This window comes from Mustela nivalis (genome assembly GCF_964662115.1).
Source record: "Mustela nivalis genome assembly, chromosome: 12".
In the NCBI taxonomy this organism is placed as follows: Eukaryota; Metazoa; Chordata; class Mammalia; order Carnivora; family Mustelidae; genus Mustela; species Mustela nivalis.
The window spans coordinates 40,721,245-40,733,548 of NC_139031.1; the positions used below are offsets into that span (position 1 = coordinate 40,721,245).

General features: G+C 45.2%; 1 long non-coding RNA gene across 5 annotated transcripts in view; it reads left to right on the forward strand.

Moving 5' to 3' along the window:
- The window catches only part of LOC309844951, a 108,052-nt gene that overhangs the window by 37,883 nt on the left and 57,865 nt on the right, over positions 1–12,304 (forward strand). The window lies entirely within an intron of this gene.

The following is a 12,304-nucleotide window of genomic DNA, read 5'->3' on the forward strand; positions in this document are numbered from 1 at the left end:
AAGCGCATGGTTTTCTGAGTGGCAGTCTTGGTTTTGACAAACATGTTGTGAGTCACAGCATGTCCAAATCTAGTATTCTGACTGAGGTTAAAAAAGATGGTAAGTGGGGTTTATTCTGAAATGGGGATTTGGGTTGAAATATGTAACTTGGAACATGGCACTCCTCTTTACAAACACAATAATTCCCTTGTCTGCTGATTTTCGTACAAGCACTACCATTTAGAACTGTGCACAGCAAGACCCTGACCATCTATTTTATTACACCTCCCCTTCACATTTTCAAGTAAGCTGCACAAACTGGGTTCTCCCAGCTATGCCCTACACTTTCCTGCCTCTATTGTTTGAAAGAAAATTTCAATTCTCCTGTTACTAAAACTCTCTCACTTTTTCCATGTTCTTATCCCAAGTACCGCCTCTCTCAGGAAGCCTTCCCGGATTTCTCCAGTGGATCCACTCTGTCAATCCTTTGGTTCTCTTTAACATTTTTTTTGGCCTAATTGTTATATTTGGTCACTTTCTTATTAAGTTTCTTATTTAACTACCCATAACAGTGTAGGACTTCTTGTTTTTTTTTTTTTTTTTTTTTAAGATTTTATTTATTTATTTGACAGACAGAGATCATAAGCAGGCAGAGAGGCAGCAGAGAGAGAGGAGGAAGCAGGCTCCCTGCTGAGCAGAGAACCTGATGCGGGGCTCGATCTGAGGACCCTGAGATCATGACTTGAGCCAAAGGGAGAGGCCCAACCCACTGAGCCACCCAGGCGCCCCAAGGACTATTTTATTTTAAGTCATAATCACTATAATATTACCATTCCAGAAAAATCCCTAATTCCTTATTGTAGTAGGCAGAATAATCTCTCCAGCCCTGAGGTGTCCACAGCCTCATCCCTGGAAACTGGGAATACATGGCATAAAGGACTTTACATCTGTAATTAAGGTTAGGGATCTAAAGACTATTCTGGATTATTGGGGTGGGCCCAACTGGTCCTACTAGCCCTTAAAAGCAGACAGTTGTGTCTGGCAGAAGAGAGAGGCAGAGAAGAGGGAGTTTCAAGAGGCTCTGCGTGTGAGGATGGTGGGGTGAGTCACTGCTGTCTCTGAGATGGAGAGGTCATGAGCCAGGATGGGAGGGGGTCCTGGAAGAACTAAGGATGGCCTCTGGCTGACAGCCAGCTGGGAAATGGGGATGTCACTCCTTGAGCCACTGTAAACTGGATTCAGCCAACAACTTGAATAGCTTGTAACTCGGTTCTTCCTCCAAGCCTCCAGAAAGGGACACAGCCCTAGTGACACACTGCTTTTTTGCCTTGTGAGGCTCTTGGCAGACCAGCTGAGCCATGCTGTATCCCGACTTCTGACCTACAGAACGGTGAAGTAACAAAAGGGTACTGCTTTGATCTCCTAAATTTGGGAGGCACCGTGTGACTGGTTGTCTCTTCTGTTGTGGTATTAGGTTGATGCAACCAATGTATAGTTCCCCCTCAGATGTTTTGCCTGGTGGCTTTCTCAGTCCTTGATGATTATCAAAAAGAACTTCATTATTTCTTCACTAGTGATTACAGGGTGGCGATATTTTAAATCTATCATTCTTTTTTCATTTATTAGCCAGACTCTTCTAAAAACACTTCACTCTATGGTTAATCCAAGGTACAGTTCATACAGGAAAATCAGGGTAGGGGTGCCTGGGTGTCTTAGTTGTTAAGGGTCTGCCTTCGGCTCTGGTCCTGATCTCAGAGTCCTGGGATTGAGCCGTGCATCGGGCTCCCTGCCTGGCGGGAAGCCTGCTTCTCCCTCTCCCACTCCCCCTGCTTGTGTTCCCTCTCTTGCTGTGTCTCTCTCTTTCAAATAATTAAATAAAATCTAAAATAATTAAATAAAATTAAATTTAAAAAAAGAAGAAGAAGTAAATCAGGGTAGCTGCTTGATTCTGGAAAGGCTTTGAAGACATTCACGTCTGGGTTCTAATCCTGCATTCTTCAGTGTTGGCTAGTTTGCCTTGAGCAAATTATTGTAGCTCTGTGAGCCTCAGGTTCCTTGTAGCTCTGTGAGCCTCAGGTTCCTTACTTTAAGCAGAGACGGCCTTGCAGGGTTGTTACAAGAACTGGGTAAAAGAATTGTGTGAAAGCATGGTGCCTGCTACACAATAAGCACCGATCAAATGTCTGTATTAAAATAAAAGTCCAGGGCTGTGCACCTGTGAGGATCTGTGAGGAGCACAGGCTCAGCTTGCTGTCTAAATCCGCTTCTAGAATCTTCCATCTGCCTCCTTCGTGTGGACTTTGCTTCTGATGTGTGTGCTGCTCTGAGGGCTGTGCTTCCTCCCTGGTCTGCTCAAGTCCCTCTCAGAGTGCCTCTGAGCTGCATCTTGACTTGGCTGGGTCACCCCAGCTTCTCAGGAGTAGCCCCAAGGCTTCTAACGCATGTCTCCCCAGGGCCCACAGTTTGTAAGCAGGTCCCTGTTTCCCTGTGAGGGTTTCCAGCAGAGAGGAGAAGCACAGATGGCAGGGTTAGAAGAGGGCGGCCTGATGCTCCTCCCAACTTGGCCATCCACTGGCTGGGTGGCAAACCAGGGGAGCACCACTGGGGCCTGAAGGAAGTCCCCGGGGCCCCTTCCAGATCTCTTCTCCTTTCTCATCCCAGGACACCAGGCTCAGCAAGCTAGGCCAGGAGCGTTTCACCTGCCCTTCTGACTTCGCACAGACAGGCTTGGTAGAATGTCCTGCAATCTCAGGACTCCCAAACAAGAGTTGCTCGTCCCTCCAGCCTGGCTGGGCTGAGTGACCGCCTCTCTAACTGGCTGTGACCCTCTCAGGCTGGCTGTGCATAATCAGAATAAATTGGAGGCTGAAATATTTGTCTGGACTATTCTGATCAAAAACGCCCCTTCCTTTGATCTTTCAGTCAAAACAAGGTATTCTCCCTGAATTCTGACGATATTAACCTTGAGCCACTGGTTCAGCTGGCCAGCCAGGAGTCTCGGGGCTCATTAAGGCCCTCACCCAGCTGCTCAGCTCCAGTGAGGCCCAGGGCTTTGTGCTTTGCTTCCGTAATGCAAATAGTTATTGGCAAGTGTGGGGCTGGGCTTGGAAACCCAGACTCCAGTGGTGCCCCAAGCTGCTACCTGCCTTTTGTTTGCACACTCAGGAGTTGGGCCAAGCACTCTACAGAGGGACAGCTGTATAGCGGGGGAGCCAAGGACAGGGGCAGGCCCCTGTGTAACGGCACTTTTGGGGAGAGATTATGGAGATCAAGCAATCTTTCTTTCAATTTTTCTGGAAAGAGCATTGGCTCAGGAGCTTCGGCAATTAGCTCCCTCAGATAAGTCACTGGTCTCGACTGATTGTGCCAGCTGACTGTGGGATGTCTACCTTCCTCCCTGCCCTTCATTTTGGACTAAGAGGGAAACCTTCAAAGTTTCAAAAAATTGGGGGCATGGCTGTATGTGCCATCTCTGTCCTAGTCCCATCACAGGGCAGTGAAAGAGCTTTGAAGACCAGTAAAATGGATTTTTATTATGAGTGTTACTTTTTAGTCCACTTCGTATCTCGGGGTTATTGGAAAGGACACTATCGTATTTTGTCTGCCAAGGATCCTTTCATTTGGACTGGTTGCATGGTCCTGCAAGGCAGGTGCCTGCTTGTTACTGTAGCTACTCTCCACCTCACCCTCATTCTAGCCAGGAGGGTGGGCACATGACCCAGGCAGGTCAACTGTAGTATTTACTGAGTGCATAAAGTACTATGTGTTGGGTTAATCCAAGGAATATTTTCATTCTTAGATTAACATTTATTTCCCGAAGTAAGTCATGGGTACTTCTGGAAGTGCACAGTGGTAGGTAGGGGCACCAACAGCCACAGAATAAATAAAGAAGCGGCTCTTCGTAGCCCATCGATTAAATTAATTCAATGTATTTTTATATAAAAAGAAAACGGGTGTATTTTGGACTAGACTATACAAATCAAATGACTCATTAAGATCAAAGACAGGAATTCAAAGGCCTCTCGTTGCATGTAGGATGGATGCTGTCCTTTTCCACTGAGTGTGCCCCGATGACAGGGCTGGTGAACACGGAGGAGGAGGAAGAGCACAGGCCTGAGTGCAGGAAGGGGTGGCTCCAGCCTGCCCCTGTGGAGCCTGTGAGTGCCATTTGGCCTCTCCCATTCTTTTCTTCTCATCCAAACAGTGGGTTGGTCTCCAGAAGTTTCTCAAAGGGTCTAGCATCCCGTCTTTGCCGTGTGAATTAGTAAATTGCTTGTCATTAGAAGTGTTAAAAAGGGGATTGAGTGGATTAATTTATTAGTTACTGGATTTAACTATTTTAACTTTAGGTCAGTTCAGTGATTCTACTCTAAAACTTAGCCATGTATAGTGCAACCATTTATGATTGAGAGGGGTGTATTCTAAAAGTACAGATTTTTATAGTAGTAGTTAAATAGTATCCATTCAGTGTTCATGTGAATACAAATCATATCAATCATAATACTATCATCACACATATGTATCATAGTACTATAGCATTAATCCTATATCATAAAGCCAATCATCAAATAATGATTTTAGCAGTTTAGTACTTTATCATATGGGTATGTATGGCAATATGCTTAAAGTGAAGAAAGTTGGCTGGGCATAAACCCAAGCGGGGAGGCCCTGTGGGCATCTGGAGGGAGCAGATGAGGGTTTTTTTTAAACATGCCAGGTTAATATGAAGCTTTGCCTGGCAGACCTGGAAGAGGGACGTGACAGAGACATTTAATGCTTGCTAAGTGTCATTGGATTCTCCATTCTTCCCAACCTCTCTTGCAAGTGGGCAGGCTCACATGACAGGTTTCTATCCAATTGACTGTAAGTGGAAGTCACTTCTAAGCTGAGGTGGGAAAGAAACTCTAGCGAGACCCCCCATCTCTCTTCTCCTCCCTGCCACTGAGATTGTGGAAGTTGTGTTTGGAGATGGCAGAGCCAGAACATGGGAACCACCAGCGTCTATGAGACAGTGCTGAAAGGCTGCTGCCAAGCCATGAGCCAGGCTGACTTGGAAATAAGGTACTGTGTTGATTTGGGATTGGTTATGATGAAAGCATGGCTTAGTTTATCCTGCCTGATTCATGGACTGATGTTTATGGTTCTAGAGATCTTAAAATGCAAACTTGATGATGCCACTTCTTGTCTGAAAGCCACTGGTGGTTGCCTGAGCTCTTGGGACAGTATCATCATCTTTTCCATAAAGATGCCTACCTCCTGGCCTTCTCTTGCACATTCTTCTTGGTGACCGCTTCATCTGGCCGCTGTACTTCACGCCACTCCCCATGGGCAGCCTGGGGGAAACCTCACCTTTACCCCTGCCCCCATGGGGTTCCTCTGACCTGCTCGTTTTTGGACACTTAGCTCAATGCTCAGAGCTCTCATCCCTTCCATAACTCTATCAGGTAGGTACTGTCACTACCTCCATTTTACAGATGAAATCATGGGGGCATGGAGACCTTACATTCACATGGTTAGTAAGTGGTAGAGCTCACATTCTAAAACTCCAAAAAATGCTCCGCCTTGGTTTTGAGCCTGGCTCCTGGGAGGCCGTCTACATGGTCCCCCTTCTATTCTTTGGCAGGAGGAGAGACCCCTTGGGAGTGACAGAGAGAAGCACCAGACTGCAGTGTGGCAGGGGGATGGATGGGAGGACCAGCCTTCTTGAGGCCCCAGAGCACCCAGGACCATGCAGGAGGCTCACCGGGGGTAGCTTGGAGGGATATGAGGCTTCACCCCTGTTGTGTCATTTCAGAGTATGTGCAGTGGACTTAGAAGGCATCCAAGATGATTTTTTCATTACAAAGATTGTCTTTGGTGACTTGGAAAAGGTTTAGTCTGGTACAGAACATGATTTTTCTTTTCCCCTAATTAATTTATTTTCTGCCAAAGAAATTGCCCATGTCCCTTTAAGCAGCACCAACCCCAGAGCAAGGTGCCCCTGGGGGGAACCATGGGATCAATTTTTCAGCCAGGGACTATGCAGCTTGGCTATACAGGCTTAAGGCTTTTAATTTGCTTATACATAGAGTGGCTTGAGCTCTATACATCACCAAATCAATGCAAATCAGTTTACTTGAAGCTGGTTCAATTTTAAAAGAATTTCATTAACTAGCAATAAAAGGCCTGGTTTAATATGATTACTATAGGATCCCAAGCTCATCAGGAAGGATTCCTTTTCTATAATGATCTTAACATTTATATTATGGCATTTTCTAAGAAAATAAAAAAGGGAAACAGAAAAGCATACTAGCGGAAGACACTGGAAATAAAGCTTTTATTCTCATGGAATTTAGTGTTGGAACCACCATTAAACAAACTTCTTTTCCCAAATGGCAAGGACCTCAGGGAGGAAACACATTGATTTAAACATTCTTGTGTGGTTGTCTATAGACACACACCCTAGACACATGTTCATTGCATTATCTAATCCACACAGAACTGTAACCACTCCAAGGCGGCAGAACCTTAGAGGCATTTGATACAATCACTTAATTTTACTGAAGAAACTGACGCCCAGAGACTGTAAATGGTGATCAGAGGTCAACCATCTGGTTAGCAGAGATGAGGGCCTGGAAATCAGGTCTTTGCCTCCCTCTCTGTAACTCCCCACTGGTGGCAAAACTTAGAAGCCCTTTCCTGACCTGCAGCAGGTGGTGAGAGGCATGGTGGGAAATCACCTCCTTGGAAGTACTTTTCATAAAAACAAAAGGAATCCTGTGATTTTCAACAACACAGATGAGCCTTGAGGACATCATGTTAAATGAAATAGGCCAAATGCAGAAGGACAAATACTGCAGATTCTGCTTACGTGGAGGTAGCATGGAAGGCAATGCAGTTTCAGTGAGGCAGGAAGAGTAAGTTCTAGAGTCCTGCTTACAACATTGTACCTGCAGATGACGGTACTGTATTGTGCCCTTAAACCTGTAAGAGAAGAGATCTCACATCAGGTGTTCTCACCACAGTAAAATAACATTAAAAATAAAGAACCAGGGCTGCCTGGGTGGCTCAGTGGGTTAAGCCTCTGCCTTCGGCTCAGGTCATGATCTCAGGGTCCTGGGATTGAGTCCCACATTGGGCTCTCTGCTATGCTTCCTCCTCTCTCTACCTGCCTCTCTGCCTACTTGTGATCTCTCTCTCTCTGTCAAATAAATAAAATCTTTAAAAAAAATCTTAAAAAAAAATAAAGAACCATTTGGAGGTAAGGCATTTCTATTTCTATATGGAGAAGCTGGCATCATCTTTGGTGACTTGGAAAAATGTTCCGTCCAGCACTCATCGTGGATTTTCTTTTCTCCTAATTAATTTATTTTCTGCCAAAGACATTGAATGTGTCCTTTAAGCAGCACAATTCCCAAAGCAAGGTGTCCCTGGAGGGAAGTGTTAAGGAGAGAAATTCTATTTCATCTCACCAAGATTTCTCCCCTGTGTCCACCCCCCATACCAACTCTATCTTCTCCTGGAGGAGTGTTAATCTGATTTGTTGGAGGCCCAAGTTCCTTCTGGGCCCCAACTGACTATGGGGTAGGGTTAGTGGCTTTCAAGACCAGCACCCCACCATGCTTCCCCATGTCCTAGGTCTTGCTGCCATATAGCAAGCCCACTTGCATTCTCTGGGGCAGGCCCAGCCACTTCTGCTTCTATTCTTCTTCCTCTGCTGACCGTGAAACCTGGTGGGGAGGGCAGCCTAGGTCTGCTTTGTGGCCTGTTCACCTTAGAGTCAGAGGATAGAAAATGAAAACCCAAGGAGGGAACTTGAGCCTGAGCACTGGGCTCTAATTCCATTTCCACAAAAATGACTACATTAGGGGTTGTAGTTGTCACCTAGCTACTCAAAATACAGTTCATCCGTTTTGCATCTGGTTGCAAACTCAGAGACGAGGAGGAGTGAGAAGCAAGGCAGGGATGGACTGTTGCTAGGTTTTTTACCTTAATCTAAGGCCACAGGTCCTTGTCCAAAGGGGCCCAGAAGTGTTAGGGAATTCAGAAGTATTCTGTGGTTATTAGGCTAGGAGGTTAGTTCTAACATTTGGTCAGGGCTAAACACCAGTGTGGTTGGAAGTAGGGAATGTTAATTTATAGTGGGATGATGTAGAATTTAAAGAGGCATGTAGGCTTGTTTCTTTAAAATATTTCAATACAGGATGCTTGGGTGGCTCAGTCGGCTAAGCCTCTGCTTTGGCTCAGGTCATGATCCCAGGGTCGTGGGATCAAGTCCTGCTTTTCCCTCTGTCTATGCTTCTTTCTCTGTCTCTCATGAATAAATAAATAAAATCTTTTAAAAAGAATAGAATAAAATACTTTAGTACAGAACAAACAGCTAAAGTCTTGGCTGCTATTGGGCTGATGGGATTTGGGTTGGGTGGGGTCCCAGGGCAGCTTGTGCCACCTGCTAACATCACCTTTCCCATGTGATAGAGTGATGGTTACAGTGGTGAACTAGGGAGATGTTCAAATAGTTTGAATCCTGTTCACTGCTTATCAAAGTTGAGGCTTTAGGAGAGATATCAAATGGTCTAATGCTTGGTACTTGCTTTAGAGATTGATTAATTTCATCATACGCAGTGTGGACACCAGATGAGCCTCTTCACAGTAACTGTCTGGTCTCCCCACTCGGGTGTGAGATCCTCATGGGCAGCATGGTGGTATCCCATTCATCTTTGCACCCCAGGTTCCTAATTTGAGCCGAGAACATAGGATATGCTCAGTAAATGCTTTCTGAAGGTGGGAAGAGATCAATAAAGAGGACTGGCAATCTGCAAGGCTATTGTCCATAATGTGTACTTGTAAGGTGTATGGAGCTGTTTGTCTCTGGTCAACTCGAGGCCTCCCCTCACTCTCCTCTGGTTTGCTCAGCACCCTCCCTTAGGTTCCCCTCACCCTCTGGCTTCTGGTTGGGTTTGACCAATGGGAGGTGCCAGTGGGAGACAGGAGAGTGGAGAAGAGTGATCTGAGGTCTTTCTTTTCACACTCTCCTTCTCTGTCACAGTTCTGTGGCTGTGGCCCTCAACTCCTGTTCGGGAATCCCCTTCTCACCAGCTATCAGTGACGGTTCCTTCTTTGTCCCTCTAGACCGGGGCTAATTACGGCGTCCTGCCATTGTTATCCCTGGCTGCCTCACAATCCATTTGGGATCCTTTTGCCTGCCCATACCTCTTCAATGGAAACCCCTGAAGTGGAATTGTCTTTGCTGCCAGGGCCCTGAGTGACATTCCTAAAAGCAGTTCTTTTAAGACTGTCAACATACATCAATAGCTTATCTATATCAGTTTGTAGCAGGCTCTTAAGAAGAGAAAGCAGCCACTGGAAGGATAAATTGGGTCCTGCTGAATTAACTTGACATTTTTGTAATTGCATTTTGCTGTTTATAGAGGAAGAAGGGAGCGGGCGTTTGCAGTGTACACAGCAACATGCCCATTTTACAGATGAGGACAATGAAGCTTTAAAGTCACCTGCCTTGTTCCTGGTTGGCTGTTAGCCTCTGGCAGAGAGCAATCAAGGTAGCATCCCATCTGCTGCTTATAGTTTGTAAGTAGAAAGAAAGCCCAGGGTGCCTGGATGGCTCAGTAGGTTGGGTAACTCTTGATCTCAGTTCAAGTCTTGATCTCAGGGTTGTGAATTCAGGCCACATTTTGGGCTCCATGTTGGACATGGAGCCCTACTTAAGAAAGTAGCCCTTCTTAAGCCCTACTTAAGAAAGAGAGAAATAGAGGGAGGAAGGAAGGAAGGGAGGAAGGAAGGAAGGAAGGGAGGGAGGGAGGGAGGGAGGGAGGAAACCCAATAAGACTTCTTTGTCAAAAAGCCAGTTAGGCCAGAAAAAGCCGATTTGGAGCTTCAGTGGTGGGACCCATTTTTCTTGAACTCCGCTGGACATTTCTGGCCATGATAACATTCTGCTCTGGCAAGGGCTTCTTAAATTCGCCAGGTAAGAATGAATTTTCCTTGAGGCCACCAAGAGGCATGGAAGCAGATGGCCTCTATTTTCTGCATGAAGCCATTGGAACAGTCTTGGGAGGCCAGCAGCATTCCAAAATGTGGGGTGAAAGATGTCAGTGTTGGGGAGATCAGCCCCAAAGAGCGGTGGGAGCTGTGGAAAACAGGGTCTGATTTAGAGCAGATGTGAGAGGCTGCCGGGGGCCTGTCTGTCCTCAGCTCATTCAGCCCTTCTGTTGTGTCTGCCTCTGTTTGCCGCCTCAGCCCCCATGGCCTGAGCTAGCCCCACTCTATTTTTAGTTCACATTTCACCTTTCTGTCTGTGAGGTGCTTTTCCCAGCTTAGGAAAACACACTGTAGCCACCAGCATAGGCCCCTGTGACCTTGGTGGAGGGGAGAGGCTCCCATAGGGAATGAAGCAGGGCTCCTTCTAGGGGTCTCAGAGGCAGGCTCTCATGTTGCATGAATTCTTCCAGGTTGCTTAGTGGGATTGGTTGTCAAGAGACCTCAGGACTCTATCTTGACCTCAAAGGAGAACACAGGGTGAGGGGCCCCTGGATTGGATAAGTGACAGCTCAGACTTGGTAGAAGAAGGCAACCTAAGGTTTTCTGCCCCTCAGGCAGGGTCTCTATAGGACCCTGTAAAGCGCAGCTCCCTTACATCTTCATTCTTGATGTTCTCAACCAAGAGAGGGAGGGAGACATATACGTTAAATTTCTAAGACTTATTGTTATTATTGGTAACAATATTTATCTGCTAATAAGAGAAAGATTTAAAAATGTAGAAATAACCAAGGAAGGCAAAGAATTTAACCCATTTGATACCATCTAAGACAATCCATGTTAATGCATTAGTGTACTTACTTTGAATTCTTTTGAACTACACAATATTTTTACATAGTTGTAATCAGACAGCAAAAACAAAATTGCACACAGTAGCTATTAAGAGACTGTCCCCCTCCCACCCACCCCGGTTGTAAAGGTTAAGGCATATTGTATATACAGTTTAGAAAATGTGTTAAAAAAAGAAAAGAAAGATTTCTAATATCTTACCACCCATGGATAATCACTTAATTTATTATTTATTAGTATATGGTCTGACAATTTTTTTTTCTATGCATTTTTAAATATAATCAAGGTCATTTTGCCCATTTGGTTTTTAATCAATACAGGAAAATCACAGCTTTTAGAAGGAGGATGATATAAAGAGGGACTTAATAAATATCTGCTCTTGATCTTTATCTATGAGATCAACCATTCAATTAGTTAAACAACCAACTTTTTTTTTTCTGCCTCTGAGTATGTGTATTTATATATATGTAGTCAGCTTCACATACAAATAAACCTACGCAGAAAGAAGGTAATCACACTTCCATAGTATCATGTGAGCTGCTTCAGGGAGAGAGTATGTCTTTCCTCTTGTTATCAACCTACCCTTTGTCCCCACTAGTTCTTTGTTCTGGGTCTTCTCCATGGTTGTGACTGAGGATGTTTAGTTCTTGCTGGCAGCTGGGATGCCGCCTCTGTAGATGTCTGAGAGTCAGACCTTCGGCCCTTTGTGCATGCTCTTAGTACTGCTTCCTTCCTCCACAGGGGTTATAATTGTTGACAAACAACTCTGGCTACAGTACTTTGGCCAATCGCTTAGTACACGGAGATGAATAAAAAGCTGCCTTCAAAGAATTAGTTCCCACTTAAACAACCAACTTTTAAAGATGCAAAATGACTTCAGATCTCAGACAACCTCAGATCATCTGCCCTCCTGCACAAAGCTGCTCTTAGGCATTTATTTCAACAGTTCTCCTAACAAAGGAAGAATGTGAAATGTCTTTGTGGTCTTAAGATGTGACGGAACAGATTGGTACCCACAGGCGTCGAATTCGATAAACGTTCTGAACAAAGTGAAGGATCATGGTGTCAGAAACACAATTCTTATTAATGTAGGGAAGAGGGAGCTCTCGCAGGGCCAAGTTCATGTTGAATCGACCTATAACACCTCATCTAAATGGCTGCCTGAGTTTGATACCCCAAATGCGTAGAGGAAAAGGAAGCTAATTCAGTGAATCTCTTTGTGAGTCTGTGTCTTCAACCACTGGGCCTGGTAGGGATATGTGGAAGCCGTGTAAGTGGAGTGGCTCAGGACTGTCCTTTCACACAGAAGATTGCTGGTTTGGGTTTCATACTCCTGCACCAGCACTTTTCCTTACTCAGAGCTGTGTAGGGAAACACTACATTCTGGCTGTCAGAACTGTATGGCTGCCTGAGGCCAGCCTGGTCTTTGTTCTTTTGCTTGTTAACATGTTTGTAGGACCTTTTTCATTGTTGTTGAAATGAAAATATTTTCCCAAAAACA